Here is a 27,745-nt window from a genome sequence, read left to right as displayed (position 1 = left end):
TTGGGACTGGGGGTATGGTCGGAACGCAAAAAAGGCCGGATTATCAGAAATGAGTAAAATAAACAATCTTTTCCTTTGTCTAGTCTTTGTAGCACTGCTAATTTTTCATTTAATGAAAGAGTAACGTGTTTACGTTTCACTCCTGACATGTTGAAAACACACACAAAACTGTATATGTACACACAATGTAAAACATATACTGTAACGAACACAGAAAAACGCCACGGACGGTGAGTCACCGACGAGTCGGGACAAGTTTCTCGACTCCGACCACGGTCGGATTAACCGGAGTGACGGACTAGCCGAGGGCGGACTAGAGGGTTTCTACTGTACTCAATTTGTTTTTTTTTTTTTTTTAATTCAAATATAATTCTATCGTTAATTAATCCCATTCTAATTATAATATGGATTTTGAATTAATGACAATTTCAGACATAAGCGACTTAGGCTTTTGTCTAGGGCCCCACACTTTTTGGGGGCCTCAGGCACGCAGGCGAGTGTATCTTAGAATTTTTCTTTTCGTAACTTACATCTTTTATGCAATTTTTAATTATTATTAATTGTGTAATGGTTACAATCGTACACATTTTCATACACGATATAATGAACTTATTGCGTAAAGTCTAAACTGATTTACTTTTCCAGATGTATTATATTTCATACAAGAATCATATAAAATAGTATATTGTATTTTAAACTTCTTAAATCTTAAATACCAATGATTAATACTGGTTTTATCTTGGTTGCTCGAAGCACAGTTACCGTGCAAAATGGAGAAAGGAAGACGTCACGCCTGATTATAAGCATGGAAAATCCAAGGAGCAATTTCCCCATCAATCATTGAAATAAACTCACCCGAAAATGAGTTTGCGCCGTAGAATATATTTCAAGCAAATAATGGAGAAGTTAACAACAAAAAAGATAAGAATTTTTAAGAGAAATCTTAAATATAAATATCTCAATTTACTTGAAAATTGATTCAAGTAAATTGAGATATTTATATATCTCTCTCTTATATTTATATATTATGATATAAAATTCGAAGAGAGGAATTTGATATCTTATTTAGAAAAAATATATCTTTGCTACTTTTTGTTCCTGATATTGCTGACATTGATGTTATCTAACCATATTCTGTATTTCATAAAGATGAGTTCAGGATACAACCTATCAGTTCCAGCATTATTTTCATAGATTCGGTTTAGACTTTCTCTAAGTTTTCTTATTTATCTTGTAAATAAATCTTACTTTTTACATATTTTTTAAAGTTATATGTACAGTGAAACCGGTATCAAATGTTTCTCCCTGTTTGGCAGGTTTCCGTTTTGAACAGGTTTTTTAAATACAGAAAATCGCTGCGTTTCCATGAATTTTTCTCGTTTAGGTACATTTGCAGTTTCGTTCACGTTCCGTCTTGGACAGGTTTTACTGTGTATATACGTGTATATGTTTCTTTATTTATTTCTTGATTATTTTTCATAAAATTGGAAAAAAATTATAAATTTTGATAATTTATTGTCGTAGCAATTAATTTAAATAAATAAATATAAAATCTTAATATATTATTACAGATTTTTGTAAAGATAATGGCAAACAAAAAGACATTTTTATTACTAAATTCTTGACTTCTTATATATAATGTATGAGAATTATGTAGAAAAATCATTTGACAAGCTTCAATACACTTCTTATAGCTTTGTTTTGCTTAATATTAATGTAATATTAAGCAGAAAAAGAATTATAAGAAGAATATTGAAGCTCGTAAAGTAACTTCCGTACATAATTTTGATTTTCTATAATATATAATTAAGTGTCCTTCCATATAATAATGATTTTAAATAATGGAATATAAGTGAGTTGTCCTTACCTTCCTGCAATATTTTTACTTTAAATTATTAACATTAAACAAGTAAATAATAATTTTTAGTAGGTTTTTTAGTGTTAAGAAATAATATATTCAAGAAAAGCGCTTAAAATTATTTTTCGATGAAGCGCAATATAATTATAATTTACTAATATATAGTAAACCTGTGTAAACTGGAATCTCACGGTATAGAATATTTTTACGGTTTCGCAGGTTTCCGTTTTGAACAGGTTTTACAGTATATGCCTATAAATAGGCATATACTGTAAAACCTGTTCAAAACGTTTTGTTCAAAATGGAAACCTGCCAAACCGGAAAAAATTCAATATAGTAGGGTTTACACAGGTTTCACTGTATATAAAGTTATAAGATTATATATAATATACAAAATTATATAATTATTATAAGGTGTTAATATATTATTTAAATTTAATTTCTTATAATTATAGTCCTATAAAATTATGAAAATAATAGTTTTATTTTATATTATTTACAGACAATGTACTATAAAAATGTAATTTCAATTCAGTCTTCATTCACAAAAAAATTCGATTATAAAAATAATTATTTAAATATTTCTATTGTTTTCTTCTATTATTTGAATATAAGAAAAAATAAATAAATAAATTACAGGAATAAAGCAAAATATAATTAAAAGATTCTTTGCTCTTTCAAGCATTAATAATGATTTTCAAAACATTAATTTCTATCAATCTTATGTTTATTCATTCGAAAAAGGTCATTCTGGCTCGCTGATCTTAAAAATCATTAGTTTCTATATTTTTGTACATTCAATTTTAATGTGTACATTAATTAAGTATCCACAAATAAGAAAGTTTGAGAAATTCAACAAGAGTTAAATATCAAAATTATTGTAAAAATTAAAAATTTAAGAAAGTATATTATCATTTAGTTATATTTTTCTTGCTTTTAATGTTATATATTCAATATATTCATTTATTAAATCGCTAGTGAGAGACTTTAATAATTTAATATAAAATGTCTTAAATCTTATTTAGCTAAATACTTATTTTCGTTATCGGGTAGACAACCAGACGAACCGTGAATATAAAATGTTAGCTTTTCAGAATATTGAAGAACGTTTAATTGGAAGCAAACTTCGAAAGAATTTTCAATTACAATCTTCAAAAATTATTTTCTGAGAAATCTTTCCTACTATACAGGCAGGCTAATTAATTACTAATTAAAGGCAAATTTTTATTTTTTTATCTTTCGAATGACACTACTAAAACTAAATTGAAAAATTGTGAATTGAAGCAAGCACTCGAACAGATGACCAAACAGATTTCAAAAAAAAGAGAAAGAATGAAAAAAATAAGAAAAAACTGGAGGCTATGTGATGTGTGTGCAGATGATTTCCGGGAAGACTAGGAATACCACTGGGACATATCACGTGATAAGGGAAATGATTGGATTGCGTGAAAGGTAGCGAGAATGAATCAATTCTATCAAAGTCAACGTCTCTAGTTCACAGACGGAGTTTTAAAACAATTAGTATCCGTCCAGTGTTTCCATTCGATGATCGAGGCTACTGGGTACTACTAACGTTACTGCCTTCGATACAGCAGGAAATGGAAAATTTGCGTGATTCTTTTGTATGACCGGAATAAGTTGATTCACTGATATGCAAAATCATCGACGTGCAGTTTACAGGCCTATTATTATTATTATTTTATATAAATATATTATTTGTTGATTTTTCAATTTGAATTTAAAATTTTTGATTAAAAACATATTTTCTTCTTATCGTTAATAACAGATTTATAGTTTGATAGATGAGCGTATATATTTTTTGCATTATTGGTTACATACATAATTTAGCAGCTAAAAATGTACAGTAAATTATTAGTTGATAAGCCATGCTTATGATATTCGAGATTAAATGTTCTTATGATAAAGTATAAGAATTTTTCAATGTAACCAACTAAAAGATAAACTGAAACTTGCAAAGAAGAGACCAAATAAACCATTCTGTATGTGCTATCTTTTATCTCGGTTGGTGGNCTTAAATATACAATTTTCTTCTATCTTATAATTATATATAATAATTAATTTAAAAATAAATTATGCATTTATATTAACTAAATTCAAAATAAAATTTATAATAAAAGGAAATATTTTATAATTAAATTTTGATGTTATAAAAATTGCTTATGTATGCACTGTACTGTACTGTACGCCTTTAGTAATTTATCTGTGCGGTTGACTGTCCTAAAAATTTTTTGGAAACTAATTTCAAGGTTTATGTTGTCTCCTTCTACTTATTTAATGTTATAAGTGAAATTTATAACATGAAAATTCCTCATTATTAATTTTTTATATTAATTTATATTATATCAACATTCCTAACTAAAAATTATAACACTCTCTTATTATAATTTTTATAATTAGCTAACGATAAAAATGATGCCGAAGTTTAATAATTTATTGCCGATTATTTTAAGATTTTATAAAATAAATTTCCATGTAAAATAGATAATAAACAATTAAAAGTAGACAAATTATTATAACAGATTGAAATAAATTTTAATTTTGATAAAATAATCCTTTTTTTTATGAATTTTGATGATCAATTTAATTCCAAATGAAGGAAAGCATGATTGAAGTTAATTATTATTTATTTTATAATTTTTAAAGCATTTTTCTTCTTATTTTATTAAAAATTAGATTATTATGCAAGTAAATTATTAGAAAATAAAAATAAAAAATTATTTATAACTATGTTTTTAAGATCTGTACGATTGTTTGTCCTCGAGATTTCTTAGAAATTAATTTTAAAAGGACGTTGTTTAAGGACTCAGGCTCCTTACTTGTTATAAATGAAAACATTTATTATTATTAGGCTATATTATCTGCAACATTTTTAACTAAAACTTATAATAAAATAACTATAATTATAATTATCGTACGAACAATATGAAGAGGTTTAATTAAATATAATTATTTTAAATGTAAATATTTAAAAATCATAACTTCATATACAATTTTTTATGTAAAAATGAATGTAAATATAGACATAAAATAAATAGCGAATCCAATTAATTACATAATTAAATTATGTATTTTATAAAAAAGAAGATAAAACTTTACAGATTTAAACGATAAAGCTTGTAAAGCTATAAAATATGGATAATTATGAATTTGACAAAAAGATTGTAATACAATAAGAGATAAACAAACACGAAAACATTTAGTCCGACGTCAAAATCAAAGTAGAATTTAGCGTGTATCGAAAAGAAATCACGCAAATTTAATAATAAGCTAAAAGAATAAAATCCTAGATACAGGTGTGACTATCACATTTACTTCAACATTAATCATCACCTGGTCTATTGGTTTCTGCCATACTTCAAATCATACATATATATAATACGATACGAAAGAACCATTAAAGTGACGTCAAATCAATTAATTTATTTTCTTCTGTCAGATCGTTTCCTGGAGTAGACCTATATAAAAATTTGGAACCATTAGAAGACGTCCTTACAGCATCCAAAAAAAGTATCAATTGTATACTGGTGGATTTTAATCAATATTTTTCATTAATCTTATCACATGCGATTAGTCGGTTATCGAAGGTGGTAGAGAACCAAAAGAAGTGGTCCTTCACGCCCTTTAGCCTGACCTTCGTTTCACTTATGAGGCTATTTTACCGCCGGTGACCAAATGATAAATGACTGGTTTAAGTTAACGACGTGACCACCAAGAAACATAAGCTAATGAAACTGGTAGATGGTTTTCCTACAACAAAATAGTCTGTCGATAATGGTCTACACAGTATATTCTTACTACTAATTGATCCCTTGTTCTTTTATTTTTTATTTTTTTCATATTTTTCTTTAGCTAAAATTGATTTTCTGTTTGCAAACTAGGCTAAGAGTACACAGTACATAGCTCAAGTTAAGCTTTCATTACTTTTTTCTAAATGGGAGAAAAATGAATAAGTTGTAGTAATCTTACAAGTTCCTTTAAGCTGCCTTAAAACATATTGGGAGAATATATTAAGTATGATGGGTCAACACGCCCTGTAACGTCGATGTCACCCAATGACATGTCAATCAACAAGCAGGAGCAGAATATAGGCTATTTAGAATCTAGTCACGTACTTACGGACATTTGTTCAACCTTCCGTCATGCAATATCCCGTGTATCAGCTGCTTCTAACATCCAATGGACGATTTCTAGTCAGAAAAACAATCAAGTGGCTTATTTTATATTATCGTGTAAGGTGATACCAGATGTAATTCCTCACGAAATTAAATCTAGATGAAGTAATAAAGTATTACATATTATATCATAGAGTACTAAATAATGGGTTTCTCACAGTTATAACTGTATAATAAAGCATCATTTTAAATAAATTAATTTTAAAAAATAATAAGCCCTTAAATATACAATTTTCTTCAAGATACAACTTTCTAAATGCATATAAAAATGAATCATATATAAGTGATAATTTATTCATTTTTGCATATGGAATATTGAGTAATAATGGCTTTAACTTATGTAAAGAATATTTAATAAAAATAATTTATGATAATATATTTAAATAATTTTTAAAACTCTACAAACTGTTAAGTTTTGTTAATATTTACAAAAATTATGCACTACACCTGGATTTGAAAAATATAAGAAAACTGGTTTAATTTCTTAAAAAATAAAGATTTAAGATAAGAATTTGAATAAATATAAGAATAATATTCGAATATTTTTTTATAAATTAAAATGAAATTCTTCCGATTTATGCGCTTGGAGCATCTTAAGTTAGATATGATATCTACAAAATGAACTAATTATGTGATACATATCAATAGATTAAACAGTATTTTATTTATAAATAGGCATTTTACTATAATATATTTATAAATAAATCAATGTAATATAATTAATACATACAGTGGTACCTCAGGATACGAAATTAATTCGTTCCGAAACTGAGATCGTATCATGAAAATGTCGTAAGGTGGATCATCTTTTCCCATACGATTACATGTAAAACCAAATAATTCGTTCCAACGCGAAAAACATACTCAAATTAAAGCCAAGTAATACATTTAAAAAAATAACTGTAGTAAGAAAAACAAATGAAAAATGCGAACTAATGTAACGTCGTATGGTGAGTTTTTGTTCGTATCGTGGAGCAAAAATATGTTCGAATTTCATGTCGTATCCTGAAAATTTCGTATGCTGGGGCGTTCGTAACCTGAGGTATTACTGTATATTATTATACTGTAATTTCATATATTAATTAAAATATATACTGTATATATTTTAAAGTCCATTCTCAAAAATTAAATAGTAAATTTATGTATTGAAACTAATTAGCTTTCATAATTTGAGTTTATTATAAATTCAATTTTTTTAAGGAGCATATAATTAGATTTTAAAAGAGAGAGAGAAAGCAAAATAATAATTATAATTGCAATTTAAACCAATAAAAGATGTAAAGATAGAGAGAGTGAAGAGGAGCAAGTGCTTTCTGCCTTTTTAGCAAGTCTACACGAACAAAGTAAATCAGTCAGGAGTAGTAGTCAAGCGTGTCGACTAACAGACTTCATCTGACATTATATCAGATAAAAGTTTAGCAGTATACTTCAAAAGTTGACATACATGACATGAGAAATTAGTCAAGTTGTCCGTATTCTGATGGCTTCGACAAAATAGCCTAATTAACTACAAAAATCTTACTAGATTTATATACGTATCTTTATAATTTTAATCATTTTTTTCTTCTTTTTTATTTATTACTTTTATTAAAATTATAAGGATAATTCCCGAATAACAGTTTCTTTTATTTCTCTATCGCAGATTCTCTGTTGTTAATATTTAGGTGAGTATACGAGTTTCGCAAAATTTTACTTATCTGCGCTACGTAATACTAAGTAGCATATTCTTAATACGTAAAGTTAAGAAAGTGGTGTTGTATGTCGTGTTATACAAAAATGTTATATGATTGTGCTACAGTACAGTGAGGTATTGTAACTATAACACGCTATGATGATACATCATGACTGCATTATGTGCTACAACTACTGTATGATACGTTATGACAATGTCATGATTATGATACAATTTAATTATGTGCTTTAATTATAATTTATTATAACTAAGATATACTATGATAATGTACTATGATTATTATTATGTTGGGTTTAGTGAGTTACTCGGTTGACACCGGTGGCTATGTACTATGCCGGACCAGAGTCAAGGCATAGCAACCAAAACAAAACTAAAATTAAATATGTGTGTCAGTGTCAGTGCCTGTATTCAGGAATTTCCTAACATTATTATTATTATTATTATTATTAGGGTCATTGCTAGCTTATATGGGCACCCTTTTGCTCCTTAGCTTGGTTTTGCCCCATTTTTGAATAAATGAAAAAGCAGCTTTAAGTATTTTACTTTTTGTTAGTAAAAGTAACATTAGTTTATATACTATATAACGTAATATTTTATGTTATGTTATGACAATGAAGATCTACAGAATAGCATAGTTTAAATTCGACTACACTAATAATGTACAGTACCATTAAAAATAAATTATTAAATTTTTAAGTAAATTTCTAATTAATATTTAAAATATATATTTATATTCTATAAGCCCTGTTTTTAAAATGGACTTAAGAATGTTCTATAGACTACTGTTATTACAACATAAATTACTTTTTAAACGAAGTATTGCTTAAATTTTATAAATTACATTTAAATAAACATAAATACATTTTTAAATCTGAAAGGTAACTTTAATCTTTATATTTAATCTAAAGTATTTTTTATGCAAATTTATTCAAAATTAGAAGTAAACCATTGGATAAACTAACAGGAGGAGATGTTAATCAATATTCTCAAATTGCATTTGATTGGATGGAAGATAACTAATGAAGTTGCGAGTAATGCAAACACACAAAACACTCGAATAGTATCGATCTGTTTAAAATGACTTTTTCAAAAAATAAACAGAGATTAATTAACGAAAACAAATTAATTACGTCAAACACAGAAATTAATAATTATTTTTTTTCCTTCTAGATAATCTATCAATAAAATAAACTTTCTTTCCGGCAGAAATTTCGTATAATTAGTTTGCTTAGTAACGCCCCCGTAACTCTCAATTTTCACTGTTTGCCTATGCTAATTTTCGATTTATTCATCAAAATTATAATAATAATAAGCTTAAATAAATACCTAATTTATCAATTTTAACAAAAATTATTTAAAAAATTCTCATCTTTATACAGTCAAATTCACTGTACAGTATTGCTGTTGAGGAATAAAAGTCAGAGGCATAGAAAGGGACAAGAGAAAGGGTCTACACGAAATAAAGAAGACTGTGGCATTCAGCCAGAGGTTACAAATCAACCAACGTTCGACTAGTCGAATGTTACAAGGTCAAGTTTTGGGTGTCTCCTTACCGACAGCAACAATTTTGTCATATATCAATGTCATGTTGGTTTCTCCAAGGATTGCCGTAAGCCAGCTAGATAACTATTGTAGAACTTCGTGTGCAATTTGCATGGGGAAGGAAAATTTAACCCCAGGCTTTCTTTACAAAATATCTAAAACTTGTTTGATAACTGAATATATATTTTGATTGTACAGTTTCTATTTAATTTGTTATTTCATGTAAATGCTATAGGCATGGTTTATTTGTTTTTTAACTAAAGTTTATTTCGATGTATTATGAATTTATTATAAATAAATAAGTAACAAACTCTAAATTTTGGCTACAAATAAGCTTTTTAAGACGTGGGCCTATAGTTTTCTTATGATTAAATCCATTCTGTTAAGATTTTAATCAATAAATGTAAATTTCTCTTCTTAATATTATTTATTTGAATTTAAAAATAATAAAAGTATAAATTAATTTTTAAATTATTTTATTGTAACTAAAAACAAAATTGAATAAAATGACCTTTATATAATAAAAAATATTCATATTTAACATTTATAATTTATTTTACTTTAAGTAAAATATAATTTATTCTCTCGAGGTTCATTTATATAGCATTTTTTTTCTAAATATTACATTCAGAAAACTTGCATAATAGTTAAATATATAGGCTATAGGCGTAGGCTAAAGGATACGTATACTTAATATTTTACGATAATTTACCAAGGAACTCCACCCTGTTTGAATGAGATTTATTCATTGTACGTTTTTCCTCCCTTCATTTATCATAAATTTTATGAAATATAATTATTCTTAAATCGATTTTATATATAAATTTTTTACGTATTAAAATTTTATAAATAAATAAATATATATAGGCTATATATTAACTATGTCTATGTCATATTAAATTCCTAAAATTAATTTCTTATATATTTTAGTCTGTATAAGTGGAATAACGTTCAAAAATTCACACAAAAATGTGATAAAATTTTTATTTATTGTTTTTAATAGCTACTTTTACACACGCAAAAATAATCTTTATTTTATATTTTTAAAATTATTTTAAAGTAGAAACCTAGCTTATGGAAAGAAAAATTAATTCTAAAACCTCTGACACTAACGTTAACATATAGCGATATATGGCATGTATGTTTAAATTTCCATTAAATTCGCAAACTTTACTTAATTATAATGTCTCGGAATTCTTATAATTTAATTAAAATTCGAATTATTAATCGTGATAGGGAATAATTCACAATACAGGTTAATTACATAAACTTAAATTAATCGATCAAAAAAAATTTGTTGTTACAGTTTAAATATTATGTCACCTCTATTTGGGTTATTTAATTTGGCCAAAAATTTACATAATGAAGTTGGAATAACTTTAAAACTCTTTGTATAGAAATACAGGACAGTAAATTAGCTGAGAAATTCTGTTACACTTTCTTCGGAGATACTGAAGATTTTGCACTCATAACACATGGAAATTAGATCTGTAATCATGGCGTAGATCTTTGTATAACAAAAACTCAGGATTTTAATAATTTAATCTCATAAATTTTGTATATAAAGATTCATTTTGATGTACTGTACAGGAAACGATAAGAAAGAACTTATTTTAAATATATCCCGAAAGAAAGATGCAATAAATTCATAATGTTAATTCTTTAACTTATACTGGCGATTTTATAATTTAAATACTTCATTTATATTTGTATAATAAAAAGATTAATTGGCAAATTAAAGAAAATTTATTGTTTTATTCTATGGCTAACAAATGCATTAAACTTAAATATAAAATAAATCGGTTGTTCTACTTGCAGAATTATGAACTTTAATATATTTATAAGGAAGGGACATTGTGTTGTACAGTACAGTAAAATTAATATAAACTAATTCAATGTATTATTTTGTACATTTATTTTTCTTTATTTTTTTGAATGAAAATATTTTGATTTAATTAAATACTTTTTAAACGAAGTATTGCTTAAATTTTATAAATTACATTTAAATAAACATAAATACATTTTTAAATCTGAAAGGTAACTTTAATCTTTATATTTAATCTAAAGTATTTTTTATGCAAATTTATTCAAAATTAGAAGTAAACCATTGGATAAACTAACAGGAGGAGATGTTAATCAATATTCTCAAATTGCATTTGATTGGATGGAAGATAACTAATGAAGTTGCGAGTAATGCAAACACACAAAACACTCGAATAGTATCGATCTGTTTAAAATGACTTTTTCAAAAAATAAACAGAGATTAATTAACGAAAACAAATTAATTACGTCAAACACAGAAATTAATAATTATTTTTTTTCCTTCTAGATAATCTATCAATAAAATAAACTTTCTTTCCGGCAGAAATTTCGTATAATTAGTTTGCTTAGTAACGCCCCCGTAACTCTCAATTTTCACTGTTTGCCTATGCTAATTTTCGATTTATTCATCAAAATTATAATAATAATAAGCTTAAATAAATACCTAATTTATCAATTTTAACAAAAATTATTTAAAAAATTCTCATCTTTATACAGTCAAATTCACTGTACAGTATTGCTGTTGAGGAATAAAAGTCAGAGGCATAGAAAGGGACAAGAGAAAGGGTCTACACGAAATAAAGAAGACTGTGGCATTCAGCCAGAGGTTACAAATCAACCAACGTTCGACTAGTCGAATGTTACAAGGTCAAGTTTTGGGTGTCTCCTTACCGACAGCAACAATTTTGTCATATATCAATGTCATGTTGGTTTCTCCAAGGATTGCCGTAAGCCAGCTAGATAACTATTGTAGAACTTCGTGTGCAATTTGCATGGGGAAGGAAAATTTAACCCCAGGCTTTCTTTACAAAATATCTAAAACTTGTTTGATAACTGAATATATATTTTGATTGTACAGTTTCTATTTAATTTGTTATTTCATGTAAATGCTATAGGCATGGTTTATTTGTTTTTTAACTAAAGTTTATTTCGATGTATTATGAATTTATTATAAATAAATAAGTAACAAACTCTAAATTTTGGCTACAAATAAGCTTTTTAAGACGTGGGCCTATAGTTTTCTTATGATTAAATCCATTCTGTTAAGATTTTAATCAATAAATGTAAATNAAATCTATAACAAAAAGAATTATAATTTAAGTTTATAATAATGATTATACACTAATTTCAATGACCATAAAATTCTATGTAATTGTTCTTATTACTTTCTTTTCTTAAAGTTAAACGTGCAACACACCTTTAAGATATTTCTCTACAAGTTAAATGTATACATTAAAAAAAATTCTATTCCTTTCAGGCATAATTTAATTCCCCATTATTGGATTTTTGTCCACTTATGGAAGCCACAAAATTACTTCCTTACATTAGTAGGTTGCACTGTTTAAATGGATATTCTATAAAAGGTCACAAACTTATTATTATTATTTTTTTGCTCTATTCTTTCGAATTTAACACCTTCGCATTATATTGTATCATCATAAAATTTTCATTATTGTTATTTTTTAGTAAATAACCTTCAATTTAATGGAGTATAATCTATAATTATGTTTTGTTAACGATAACTTTCTATAGATCAATAAATTATTCGAATTGTAAATGAATTTATGGCTCTGGCTTAAATTATTATTTAAAATTAACTAAATGATAAAATTTCTTATAGTTTATAAACGATTCATTAAGTGTTTACAGTATATAACAATACAAAGTCCTCGTGTAACTTTGAACTTTAATAACTTTGTTTGTACGTGACAGAAATATACTGTAAATAATGTATAAAAGTTCTGAAGATTTTATTTATATGTTGTAAATATTTGTTGAATTAATTTTTATTTTCAAATTCTTTAATCGATTTACAATGCCAACAATAGAAGAGAAGGTTAACTGTGTATTATGGCTTATACCAGTGTTTCTCAACCACTAACGAATCGTCGCCCCTGTCAACGTAGTGTCGCCCCTTCAATAAAACCGTTTCGTAGTATCGCCTCCTTCACTTCAAAATTGCCGAGGGCCAAGGCTAACGCCAAATTCTTACTGCATTGAATAGACTGGTGACTAGTATAATGTTATTTGTTTAATTATTATACGATATAACGAATAAAATATCTAGTTATTCTTAATATAATGTTTATTAAATCGCCCAGAAAATTGTTTTTCGCCCCCAAAATATAAATTGTTACTAATCGCCCCTTCAACATGGAAAAACGCCCACATGGGGGCGATATCGCCCCCCCGTTGAGAAACACTGGCTTATATTATAGAACTGAAGGTTATAAGTGTATGTGCAGTAAAAATTTAAGAAGCAAGAATTTATATGACGTTTACTATGTGTTTTTATAATGTGTGTGACCGAAGTTATTAAAGTTCAGACTCTGTTTTACAGTAGAGCATCGATTATCCGACCACCCGATTAACCGTCACATCGGTTAACCGACCGTTCTAGTCGGCAAATTTCAAATGTCCACTGGTGATATGGCATTACAATATTTGGCTATGTCTTGGCTACTTTAATATTATTTTTGTTAAATTTTTGCGTGTTTTAGCTGGCATCAACGGCTCGACCATCGAAGGGAGGCCAATATTTAAACGAGACTTAATTTTCTAATTATGAGTGGTTGTTTGTTTCGTGAGCAATAAAACAATTTAAAAATAATTTTTAACGATACAATAGCGACGATTATTATTTTAAAAAAAATTGTTAGGCTAAACATCGATGAAAATTCAAAGCGAAGTTGGTTAATAGCGATATACTAATAAACTAATTACATGGGATATACTAATATCCTAATATAGTCTACTAATAATGTATCTTTTCCCTTCTTTTCGGTTATCCGATTTTTTCAGTTATCCGACCAACCTGAGTCCCCGATTGAGTCGGATAATCGATGCTCTACTGTAGATGTGTCGTGATCATGGAAGATCCTTGAAGGGACCAAGCACATCTTCACCTCGTTAGAACAGAATAAGACTCATAACTTTGTATTTGGCACGAAAAATCCTCATATTTTTACCAAATTTCACTGCACTCACTTAGCCTGTAGATCCATAATCACATTTATCGTCGGACCATTCTTCTTTAAATAAGCTTGTTCCAATTTCCTCTATGATGATGTCCAAAAGATGTCAGAGAGATTCTGACGTACAGTACAGTTCTGTCGAACAATTCTGTCGTACCCCAACTGCGACAGCATCTAAAGTCAATCACTTTCATGTAAGGTCAATCACCTCTACATATCAGGCATTTTGTACAGTAGTTTCTGCAAAATGTTACTGATAACAGAGTAATAAATGGTGTGTTAATCTGTGTGATTTTTGATTGTGGGGACACAAAAAAGTGTAGTTTATAGAGGACACGTTGAAATTTTAACAGCTTTAAAAGACAATACCATGTTGCACACGAGAAACATCACAGAGGATCAATTACGGGTCGGCCGTTGAACACACTGTTCGTCACTTTCGGGATTTACACTGTCAGAATGATGATTCCATTGAACAGTACCTTCTGCATTGTTAAACTATCTATAGTCCGAGTGTCTTATACAAATAAAATGTTTGTTGCTTGCAGTGCTAAAAGTGCCACAGTGGTGAGTTTTACTATTAATATTTTTACTTGAAAAGTTACTATACTAGATTTTTTGCATTTAGATTGTTAAATATTTTTCTATACGGCGTTGAATAAAAGTACTTTAATTATGAACACCCAATATAACGATGTCTGAAGTGCGATATAAAGACAATTCTAGAGTCTTCAGAGAACACTTAGAAGTAATAAGTATAGTAGTGTAGATTAATGAATTCGAACCAGGGACACTTGGAGACGTGCCCTCTCCTTTTCGTCTCGATTGCCCTTTTCCTAATCCCCAAGACGGACCCGAATAATAGAAAATTCGTGACTTGTAGCATATTCTGTAAATATAAAAAAATCTAATGAACGACATTTGTCTAATGGCCCATGCAATTTCGTCGCATGTTGACCAAAATTCCATTCCTTGTTTTCAAGGCCAAGTTAACACCGAGTGCAACCAGGGGACCGCTGATTCGACGTTGAATCATATGGTTTGAAGCTCCTTGCATCCTTACGATGCTCTTTTTCATAGCTTGTGTCCCCTTTTTCACTCTGCGGGCGCCGCTGACTCGAACGTATGATTAAAATTCAGATGGAAGAATAACAGATAAGAATAAAAGAAAATTATGCATTTAACTGGTATTCTCATTTAACAAACGTTCATATTCTAGACGGAAATAAACACCGGGTAGAAACGAATGATTTAGATCCAAATTACAATTTAAAAACACGTATAACTGTGACTGGACATCCGATAAAAGAAATTATTTCTTTCTATTGGTAAGTACTGTACAGTACAATAAAATATTAATACTGAGTGAATGAATGTGTTTAGAACGAAAAAATTCTATTTCACACATAAATAATCGTCTTAATTTTAATTATATTAATATTTGAAAATTATAATATATAATATTATTAATAATTTTATTAGGAAATTTTTCTTACTATCAACAAAAAAGCCATTGTTTTTTAAAGATTAATCAGTTTGATTAATATCTTTAAACATAAAAGCAATTCCGTCCTTAATTGTTGCTTATTATCTATCTTCTCTAAGCAAGAACAATTACATACTTTATCTATATAGATCGTAATATCCAAGGACAGTGTCAAAAGTATATTCAACCCATTTAGTTCAGCTAAAAGTAAAAGTTATTTTCTTTTCTTTTTAATACATCATCCATGCGAGAAGATAGTCTGGGTCATTTATAGTTCAAATGATTTCGAATTTCTTAATATTTCTTGGAAAAAAGTAACAATAACGCTTCATTATTGAATGTCGCGCAGTGTCCCATAGCTTAAATTTAATTTTTAATGCTTAATTTATGTTTAAATCTTCAAAAAATTCTTTTCTTACATTTCTTAAGATTGTAGCTTATGCTAAAAGTATTAGCTTAATCTATATTAATTTTAATTATATTACAATTAATTACAAATAATATTTAAGAAACCGTGTTAAAACCAAAAAAAGTACATTGTTAATTTCCACGATGATGATAATTTATTGAATTAAACGATTACGAAATGCTTACAACCTTAATCGTTTAACTATAACTGATGTAAACTAACGTATCATTTAGTAAACTGAATCAAAAATAGATATTTTCAACAAAAAGCAGCAAATTTAAGCACTTATAAAAAATATTCATAAATTTGGTTATCACTATACAAAAATACATTAAATAATAATATAAATCTCTTCATAGATTACCTAAAATTTATTGTCTATGCAATAATAACTTAAATACAATCTTAACACGTGATTAAATGAAAGAAATATTAATTTAAAAAAGTATAATTTAAATGAATCACTTAAAACACTGTACTAAACGAATTTCTTTTTTAGATTTCGAATAATTTAAGCAGTAATTTATTCGTAAAAAATAGTTATAGCACAGCACTTAACCTCGGAGGTTAACGCCTAGCAGAATTATGTTACTAAAGGTAAAAATTGATTGTATCGTTAGAATTCTTCACTTTAATCTTTAAAGAATCACGATTTGCCAAACATTTGCATCTCTCGCTAACTGTAAAATGTTCCTCTTTAAGATTTATAGATAGGGTGTGGTTATTGGTATCTTTCTAGTTGTAGTAACCCTGCAATTACATAGAAGAGGGTGATAAATCGCCGAATTTAGCCACAGGCTTCCTATTTTCAGTTTCGAATCTTGTAACATAACATTGTAACATTCTAAATAACAGATGCATACAAATGTATTTATTCAAGTCAGCAAATGTATGATGATCGTCATCATGATATATAATGATATAAGCTATAATTTCTACTTTTTTTTTACGTTACAAGTAACAAATGCGATGCTTTGAATTCGAAATGTATATAAAATAATTATTGATTTAATAATTTTTTTTAAATTATAATAAACNTAAATTAAATTAAAGAAATAATACGCTAATAAAAGATAAGATTTAGATGATTTTTAAATTTAAAATGAAAAAATTAAATCCGTTCTTCACTGAAGCAAAGAACGAATCATCACTTCCGTAGCAAACGCCTTGAGGTTGTTAAACGAAGCCATTACGACTAATGACAACTAACTATAGCCTTGTGTTGTTTCTTAACAACAGACCGCAATCCCAATTGACGACGCCATATCAATTGAAATTACTCTTTCATGTTCCTTTGTAAAAGAAAAGTTACTTCGCTTGAAATTTGTTCAGTAGTCAGTCATTACAGAAGGCATTGACTCCACCTCTTTGGATTCTATAACAGCTGCATTTTATATGTATCAAAAACTATTCTTTTATACTTATTTCTTTGATTTTTGCTTACTGATTATATTCTTTAACCTTCCCATTTCCTATGCCATTTTATTTATTTATTTTTTTAAAGATTTCATTGCTTGATAAAAATTCCCTTTACAGTATTCTTTAATTTTCATGTCTTATGATAGCTCTATTTTAAGAATTATTTGTTTTTTCAAATGGTCGCCTTTTTCCTACGTTGAAATTTTTGCAGAAATGAGTAAAAAGTCGTGTTGTATAAGAGATACAAAGGCATTTTTGAGTGTTACAGATAACTTCCGTAGTTCAGAACCAACGAGTAGAGATTTGATTAAAGTACTTTAGGGTCTTTTCAGAATGTAAAAATATTCCTTTTTTATACACAATGACTAGCTAATGCACAATACACACACGAAGGTTTTAATGTAACTAACTTAAGCGACAAAGAAGGAAAATGAAGAATAATACTGCCCAGGACGTGAGTACATTTCCGATTCTGTAAATCAAAAATATTGTAGAATTCTTGGTTAGATAATTTAATGATTTATATAACTTAGATAAAATTCCGGAAGATTGGAACACGGTTATTCTGTATATGCTGTTTAAAAAAGGCGAGAAGATTCTACAAAATTATAGACATACACTTTTTTTTCAGGTTTACGTAAGTTATTTACTTCAGTTTTGCTGACAATGGGTTGAACCGAACAATTATAGAAATCCCACACAATTTGAATTTCTTAACAATGGAGGTACTCTGTTGGCCTTATTTAATTGCCATCATTCCGCTGCAATTTGGCAATTTGGCTCTTTTATCAAATTGCATATATTTGCTTTATTTTTTTAGATATTGAAAAAGCCTATAATTCAGTCAATATCTAATTTAAGACAGGACAAAAACAGATAGACAAAAACTTATCATTGGTGCATTGTTCGGTCAATACAATATTGTAATTAAATGGGGAGATATTCAATGGTCATCCTTCAAGACAAATTGTGGCTTTCTGCAAGGTTATCTTTTATAACTGCATTTACTTAACCTTTACGTGTTTGATTTTAATAATTGTTTTGAGGAAGAGGAAGGTAGTTACTTAATCAACAAGCAGATTGTATACTCAGTGTCGTATGCAGATGACATTGTGTTAATTGCGCTGACTGCAGCTGCGTTACGTAGGAAGATACAGACTTTAAAGAGTCTCTGGGAAGAATTCGAATTAAAAATTAATTCTAATAAATCGTATGTGATGGTATTTCGTAATGAAGCCATACTACTAAAGAAACATTATATATACATATTAATTTATTAAGAAAGAGGAAAAGGAATTAAAATTGGTACAACGAATTAAATTCTTGGGAGTCAAACCATTTCCTATGATGTCGTTTGTAAATATTGATTATAAATATGTCTGGGTTATTGAAACAGTTAAGCTGCGTGAAACCTTATTAATCAATTTAAGAAATTTAATTCTATTATTGCGAATTCTATGAATTATATTTTACCTATTTGGTAGCCTATTTGACTAAATGTCAAACGTTAGAAACTATAGAAAATAAATTTTTAAGATTTCTCTTTACAATATAACTGAGTTTTCTCAGATTAGAGTTAAATAGATTTAGGTTATGTCCGTGCTTTATTAAAAAAGAGGATTAAAGAATAATTGTATTGTTCAGCTTTATTGTATTTTGAATAGATGTTGATTATCTACGTGGCATTTATGGAGAGGAACGAGTTTAAAGAAACTCTTTGTTCCCAATTGACCCAACATGTTTTCTAAATATCTTTAATACAAGATATAAATGAACTTAAAGTAAAAAAACTGTAAATGGTACACTATTGCTTTAGATTATCTACAGATTAATAATTATTTGCAATTTAACGTAAAATTTTTTTCATACAGATGAGATTAAATAGAGAATTTATTATGATTAATAAGACTATGATTTATATAAAGATAATTGTCACAGATGCTATGACAGAAATTCTAAACTTCACATTTTTTGTTCGTGTAATGAAGCACAAGTTACGGCCCGTATATAATTTTAAATCGGAGATCATCAAAAATGAAAAGTTTTTTATAAACTGTACATTTTTTCACATTTATATAACTATTTTCAAAAATTTATTGTACGGTGTAAGACTTTTCGTGTATTTAGAAAGTATATGAGAAATCTGATGTAATTACACTTAAAAAACTAAAAATTGTTATATAAAATTTTGTATCTTAGCTCCCACGTAACGGGGCAAATTGATCCCTATACAAGAGAAGTTCATTGAATAACAAAGGAACTGATTGGCTTTTTTCTTCTTGGTTTGTTTTTCAGATTAATTACAATTTGAAAAATTTATGTGTCAGTCGTAGTCTATATTTCAGACAAAGTTATATATGTCATATTTTTTTACTCGAATACATAAGTAGGTACTCAAAGTATAGTACGTGTAGCCTATATCATCTGTTGTTTTTTGACGTGTGTAGCTTAATTTTTTTCTTTCATTATATACTTAAAAAATATATAATTTATTTTCAAATTATTTCATAATGACTTTGACTAGTAAATAATTGTAATTCTATTAAAAATGTACACAAATTAATATATATAAATTCATCTACATACTTAATTCAAAACGTAATTCAATTTTTTATTTAATCTTATTAAATTTAAATACTTAAAAATTAAGAAAGCAATAATTTAAAAATATAACTTATAGTTTAAAATAATCAAATCTATATAAACAGTCGACTTATAGATTTGTATAGCCTATACATGCATGTCTAACCTAAAAGATGATACTAATTGAAACTTGTAAATGCAATTAATCCTTCTTTTATAGTGGTCAATGTTTAATTCCTATAAAAGAAACATAATCCCTAAAATTCGCATTCTGTAATTGATTTCAAATGAAACTTAAATTAGTATAAATTTTTTGAAAAGACTATTTCAACTACCATCTTTGTTAACATGTTTAAAATGTTCTATATTTATCTTCCGTGTGTGTTCTATGAGATCATTTATGTGAAAATGGATTTTGTTTGTACTTAATTTATTACAGATATTGGCAGCATTTTTAAATTAAAATCTATTCTTTTATGGCTCTAAGAACTACATAATATCTCGTCCCGGTTTAAATGGTCATATTATTTAATCCTAAAGCTGTTCATAAATCTCTTCATAATCCTACAAGAGGTATAAATCTTTACCATGAATTATTTTCAGAATTTTATGCCTCTCTTAGGATTTAATCCTCATTTCACGACGTTCTTCCAAATTACTGATGCGAGAAAAATAATCATTTTAATAGAGATTTCTTTCATTTTTTATTTGTGACTATTGTTATTTTCTCAACTTTTATTCACATATTTTCATATACTGTATTAATAATCTGTTAATATTATCACTCATCTTATAAATTATTTAAATAATTTCTCCGTATAAGGAATTTTAATGATTCATTTCCTGAAGAACTAGAATTTTTTCTCTCTTTAGCAAAAAGAATTTTTTATAAATGCGTGACCTTTCTATGAACAAAAATATCAGTGACTAGTCAAAAAATTATCGGAAGAGGAGGGTGCTATTGTATGATAGTGATTATAAAAGATTTTTTCTTAAAATTTTGACTTTAACCTAATGTTTCCACCTGGTATATGTCCCTAAACATGTTGGTACATAATTATATCCATTGGCTATCGGTCGTTAACGGTCATTCAATACAAAAATATAGTGAAAAAATGCCTTTGTTCTAAGGTTAATCTCTTTGGTTTGTTGAAGTTGATAGTAAAACCGCAAAAGGAATGGTTTTATTTATTATTTTAATAATAATCTTAAATATAATATATTTTTATATGTTATCTTACTTCGTAATTACAATGATTCGCGTGTATTTTAATGCAATATTGCCTCATGTGTAGTTTTATATTTAATGTCAGAGTTAATCACTCATTATTAAAATTTATGCGTGTGGTATAATGTGCGCTATATTTTAATTGCGTGTCGTAAACATTATCTTGTGTATATTAATTACGGAAATAAACGATTATTAATTATTATTTAATTAAGTATTATGTATGTCGCACATTATAGTAAAGTCGTTTAGCATTCAACTTTGACATATTAACATATTATAGTAAATTCTTTTGTTAGTCAATATATGAAAGGGAATTTTATAGGAATTTTAGGGGTACACATATAACTTAATTACAATAAATGTTAATGTCTTATAAAATAAATTAATGATAAATTTTAATTTTCTTCACATTTGAAATCAACTATGATATTTCAAATAGAAAATATGAAAATATTTTAATGTTTTAATAAATAAATATATGTTTATAATCTAAACTTAATATGTGAAGGAATTTTTAAAAGTTCTCTCCTGTCAATTTTAGATTATAAAGGCAGAATTTTTTAAATTAATGAAAGAATTTTTCATCTTTTATCTTTCTTGTAAGCTACCAATAATGTTAAATCCCCTTTCTCTTTAAATTCTTTTGGAAAATAATTAAATTAACACATTCTATGCGAAATTAAAGATAAAATAATATGAATCTAATAAAAAATAATTAAATTTTATTTAATTAAACTATATAATTAATTAGCTTATTAACTGTACAGTACTCTACCTTAATTGAGTTTCCAATCGTTTATGCACGTTCAATGGTTGTTAAATGAACAATTACCATTATTTAATTTTCATTTATCATAAGTAAAATCATCAAAATGTTATGTATTTTATTCGCTTTATGATATTAATTTTACTTTTTTATAACGAAATCTTCGGTTTTGTAGCAAATATTAATTTATACCATTACATAATTTTATGCATTAAAATATAGGTTTATTAGTATTCATGGAACTGATATCAGAATAATAATAATAATAATAATGGTTCAAAGAATCATTAAGAAATATAAAAATAGATATGTACAGTACTAAAATTGTATGTACGGTACAGTACTGTACTTTTATACGCGTTATATACAGTACTACCATGATGTGATATAACCTTGGAATTTTTATGTTTGTACATGTACTGTACAGTACAGTACATATAATTCATTCTAAAGTTAATATCAGTCTATTAATTCAAGAATAGAATTATAAAGTATAATTCTATGAATTACCTCATTAGTATTAATGAAAATCATAGAATAAAATTATTAAAAATACAGTTTAGTTGTCCTGATGCGAAAATTTTAAATGTTTACATATTTAATTAATTCTGTAAAAAACTTATAGTTAAAACTTACTATCTATTTATATAGAATTTTAATAAAATTATATTTTTTTCTTGAATATTATAATAAAGTTTTCAAAATTTGTGTAATAAATACCGAAAATGTAAGATTTACGTGAATACTGTACAGTACTGTACATCACAGTAAAAACTCGTCCAAAAGGAACCTGAATAAAACAGAAACCTGCCTAAATGGAAAAAATTCTTCGAAACGGAGCGATTTCCCATTTTAAAGAAAAAAAAACCTGTTTAAAACGGAAAGCTTCCAAACGGAAGCTTTTACTGTACACGTTAGAATAAAATGAAAATTACGAAAACATTTCTTAGCACTATTACTCCCATCTACAGAAAACGTTCGTACTGTGTGCATAATATAGGAGTGATAATTATAAAAGGACTTTACTTAATTTTCTTACTAGCACGTGTGTATATAGGCGTAAATTTTAATTTTTAATCCATTTTTTATTATAATTTCTCAACGTATTTAGGATTATTTTACAGTAAAACCTGTGTAAGATGCAATCGCACGGTACCTAATATTTTTTCCGGTTTGGCAGCTTCCGCTGTACTCAGGTTCGGTTTTGGACAGGTTTCGTTGTATATGTAAATTTTATTTATATAAAATATTAATATATATTCTATTGTATCGAAGCCACTATCATTAATTCTTTCAGATACATAAACAGAACGATGACAATCATTCGAAAAAAACAGACAAAATTAACATAGGATGAAATCGAAGATGGGATCAACAAATTGATTAGTTCCATCTTATTATATGTTTGTACAGTACAATAAGTTAGTAATTTACACATATTATATAGGAGAGAAAAAAATTTCATAAAAGTATTTAAAAAAAATGATAATCCACGTGTTAAAAAAGTAAGTTGTAATTTACATAAGTGAGTTAATGAAAAAAATAACGTGGAGAAAATATATTTTTTTAACCGGTTATGGTTGATTAAAGTTGTTAGAATGCCGATAGACGTTTAATGTTTTCTTATAGTCGTTTCAGAAGATTACACTCTTGAGATTATTTAAGTATAAGAGAGAGAAATGAGATAGGAGAGCTTGAAAATCAAGCTTCTCTAACGCCTTGTAACCACGTAAGTTCGCGTGCCAAAAACAAGCCATGTTAATTATTATTACAGAGTAGAAGTCGAAGTGAACAGACGGAAAGCAGTTTGCTGTAGACAACGTATCGATATCAGCACACAATATACTGATAGAAAGAAAATATCCTGGTGAGTTTGATACTTACTTTAAGCGAAATTCTATAGAAAATGGCTATTGGTATATATATAAAAAAAGAAAGAAAAAACCTGTTATTGCTCATAATTCATGCGTGTAATATCTAGTACATGTATTTAGCATTATATTAATTATGTTATTGGTATCACCAATCACGTGACGATATCTTCTATACGTAGTTAAAAAGCAGGTGTGATATCCAGATGTTCTCGTATTGTCTTTTATACGAGAGATCGATAAAAATAAAACCTTTCTTGGTGTAGTTTATTATCTGCAATTAATTTAAAATTAAACAGTAAATCATACCTTTGTTGATATTGACGCGATACTGTGATAAGTTTCGATGAATCGAATGACAATTTCTAAGGTTTAATGAGCTTTTAATGGTTGTAAAGGTCGATAAAGTCTATTTCTACAAATGATTTAAGCTTATTTTTAATATTCGATTTAACTAAGAAGATATTTTCTTTATTTTAATTGTTTGTGATAGTTTGTAACTAAATGTCTTTATTTATAAAATATAAATTAAAAATTTTAATTTTTGAAAAAAACATGCTTTCATTTATAAATATGCGATTTAAATCATCGTACAAAATAATATGTATTAATTGTGATTTATCGTTTCCGGATATTCTAGAATTTTTTAAATTGGGTAACTTATTTAGGTTTACTTTAGATTAAATGTAAAATAAATTTACCATAATTTATAGAATATAACATTTTATAGTTACGTAAGAACGTCTGTGATTTTTATAATTTTAATGCTGTATAATATAAACATTTCTTAATAATAATTTGAAAGCTTATGTACTGTACAGTACGTTTGAATATATTACGAAAGTTATATGGAATGCAATATAAATTAGCATACTTTTCTACTTCTCTCTTGTCTGTATGAGTGTAGACGTTAGATCCATACCTAAATTAACAAGATTTTAGCTCAGAGTATACTCTACGTTATTATTACTTGCATTGATTTTTGCTTTTTTGATTTAATATTTAGTTAATTAATAGTGCATGTTATAACATTAAGAATCAACACAGTAATTAACTACTTTAAAAATTATTTAAAAGAGAAACATTTTTACGAATTTAAGATTTACAATTATATCTCCCAATTGAGACGATTATAATCCTCAATTAAATGTTTAAGTTCATTCAAAAAAAAGTGTTCAAAACCCGAACAGAAGCAATATCTAAGCTTTTTGATAACAGATTTTGTTAACAAATTAAATACAGGGTAGCCCAAAAGTCAGTTAAACGGTGTTATATTTAGTAACTAAATATCGTACTCAGGTCTTTAAAATACTTAATGAATCATCAAACACCTGATGCTGAGAAATGTTTATTAAACAAACATTAACGTTTTCGACCCAATATGATAGGCCATCTTCAGATGCAAGCGAAATTCGAACGTATTTTAACTTAACATTTAAACGACAGAACGTTCGAACACTTTTACATTTAAATTTAAAACAAAATAAAAACTAAAAGACAAAAATTTTTAGCCCGCATTTGCACTTATACTTAGAGGCATTTTTTGTGTATTTATTTCATTATTATTTTTATTTTATTTTACATGTTATTTTTTATTTTATTATATTACTTACATCGTTATTGTATTAGTTCATTTATTATATTTTGTTTTATTTTGTTATTTATTTGTTAATTTAGTATTTTGTTTTAAATTTAAATGTAAAAGTGTTCGAACGTTCTGTCGTTTAAATGCCAAGTTAAAATACGTTCGAATTTCGGTTGCATCTGAAGATGGCCTGCACGCTTGTGAACATGAATCATAGATAAAATGAAACATAAATTGCAACGTGTTTTTGTTTTAGAAAACTGGTGAAAATCACACACACACAATATATATATATATATTGTGTGTGTGTGTGATTTTCACCAGTTTTCTAAAACAAAAACACGTTGCAATTTATGTTTCATTTTATCTATGATTCATGTTCACAAGCGTGCAGGCCATCTTCAGATGCAACCGAAATNTATATATTTTTTATATTCAAGATTGAACATTTTAGTATTTGAATAAGACACTAATTTAATCTTTACAATGTTTAACTGACTTTTGGTAGTTCTGTGTACATAAATTTTACACAAGTTAGTTTCGTTGTAAGCATGTGTTACATTCTTTACAGTAGGTATAATATAATTATTCTTCTTTAAGCTCAAGTTCTTGCTTAAATGTTTTAGGACTTGTCATACATTAATGACGAGACTTAAATTGTAGTGTTGATAATTATTTTGTTAACGAAAATATTTCCTACAGTTTAAAAGCCTCGCCATTTGTGTATGTCCTAAAACACTTAAGCAAGAACTTGAGCTTAAAGAATAGTTATACACGGACAAAAAGCTTAAAACCAATCAGAAAAGTATAATGTAAACTATTTTAAAATATAAATACTTTAACTACCTTGTATATTTAACTACATAGAAGTCCTAAAAGTCAGTTAGACATTGCAAAGGTTAAGTTACTATCTTGTTCAAACACTTACTACATACACAATTGAGCATTTATGTGTGTAATACGGTTAACTGACTTTTAGGCCACACTGTATTTAATTTCTTAACCAAATCTATTACCAAAAAGTTTAAAATAATTATATAAGATCTAACGCTTTTAGTTGAGTTAAATAAGAAAGCATCCCTTAATGTAACCTTCCCTTTCGTTAATAGAGCTATTATATTTTAATTTAGAGTTATCCTAGAATCTCTACGTGTCAAATACGTTAAATAAATCTTGTTAATGAACTAAATTAGTTTTTGTTCACTAATGTCATAAATTAAGACAAACATCCCTGCTTAACGTCATCTTATTCTACGTACCGTACACGTGTTTATAACAAAAAAAAAATTTATACAGTACATATTGGATAAAGTTAAACAACATTGGAACAAATTTATGGCATGTTATTTAGTTAGAAATCCTTGAAACATTTCAGTTGAAGGCCCCTTTCTCCCAATTAACAGCGGCAAAACTTTGCAGAGACATAATACGTCATCTAATAGCCTAGACCAACAACATTCTAGATGGGAAAAAGAGATGTATTTTTCGACAAGAATCTAGACTATTGGCCTTAGGCGTGACCAATTATTAATGTTCAAATATTTTCAAGATATATTCAATAGAAATTATATATTTTTAACTTGGTTTAAATACTTTTAATTTAATTCACATTAAGAATATAGAGAAAAAAGTAAAAATTTTAAATATTTTGTATAATATAAAGTATACTTTTATGAATGCTTAATGCAAATATACTTAAAATAAATCTTAGATATTTATATTATTTACATTTTAGATGATAATGTATATACCACGTATATCAATTAAAATTAAACGTTAATTCTTAAAATTTTCATACATTTTCTANCTCTTCTTGTAAAGTTGTAATTATTTTAATTATTTTTATTTCCAAACTGATTTTAACCAGTTCTATAGTAAGGTAACATTCCAATAGACAATATGCAAAGCTTTTTTTTCAGTTTACAGCAGTATTTATTACACAAAATGTAAGTAAAGCTTAACATGCCGATCTTGCCCCGATCTCCCCTACAAGTATATTTAAGAATTAACATGTCTAGATTATAGTAATAAGCATTAAACCTTTATTACGAATAAGGATATTTTAAAAAATTACTTCTACAGACACTTTCAATT

At 27.0% G+C, this 27,745-nt stretch overlaps 1 long non-coding RNA gene across 1 annotated transcript in view; it reads left to right on the top strand.

The window, feature by feature from the left end:
• The first annotated feature begins 23,927 nt into the window (after nt 1-23,927).
• The window catches only part of LOC111623211, a 44,092-nt gene continuing 40,274 nt past the window's right edge, over nt 23,928-27,745 (top strand). Inside the window, exon 1 of the long non-coding RNA XR_002756411.1 lies at nt 23,928-24,062. This is a non-coding gene — a long non-coding RNA (uncharacterized LOC111623211). The remainder of the gene's footprint in view (nt 24,063-27,745) is intronic.

Source organism: Centruroides sculpturatus, unplaced genomic scaffold (genome assembly GCF_000671375.1).
Source record: "Centruroides sculpturatus isolate CEXI.00-Female unplaced genomic scaffold, Cexi_2.0 scaffold8, whole genome shotgun sequence".
Lineage (NCBI taxonomy): Eukaryota > Metazoa > Arthropoda > Arachnida > Scorpiones > Buthidae > Centruroides > Centruroides sculpturatus.
Note: the sequence above shows the minus strand (reverse complement) of the source record. Positions and strands in the feature narration are given on the sequence as shown.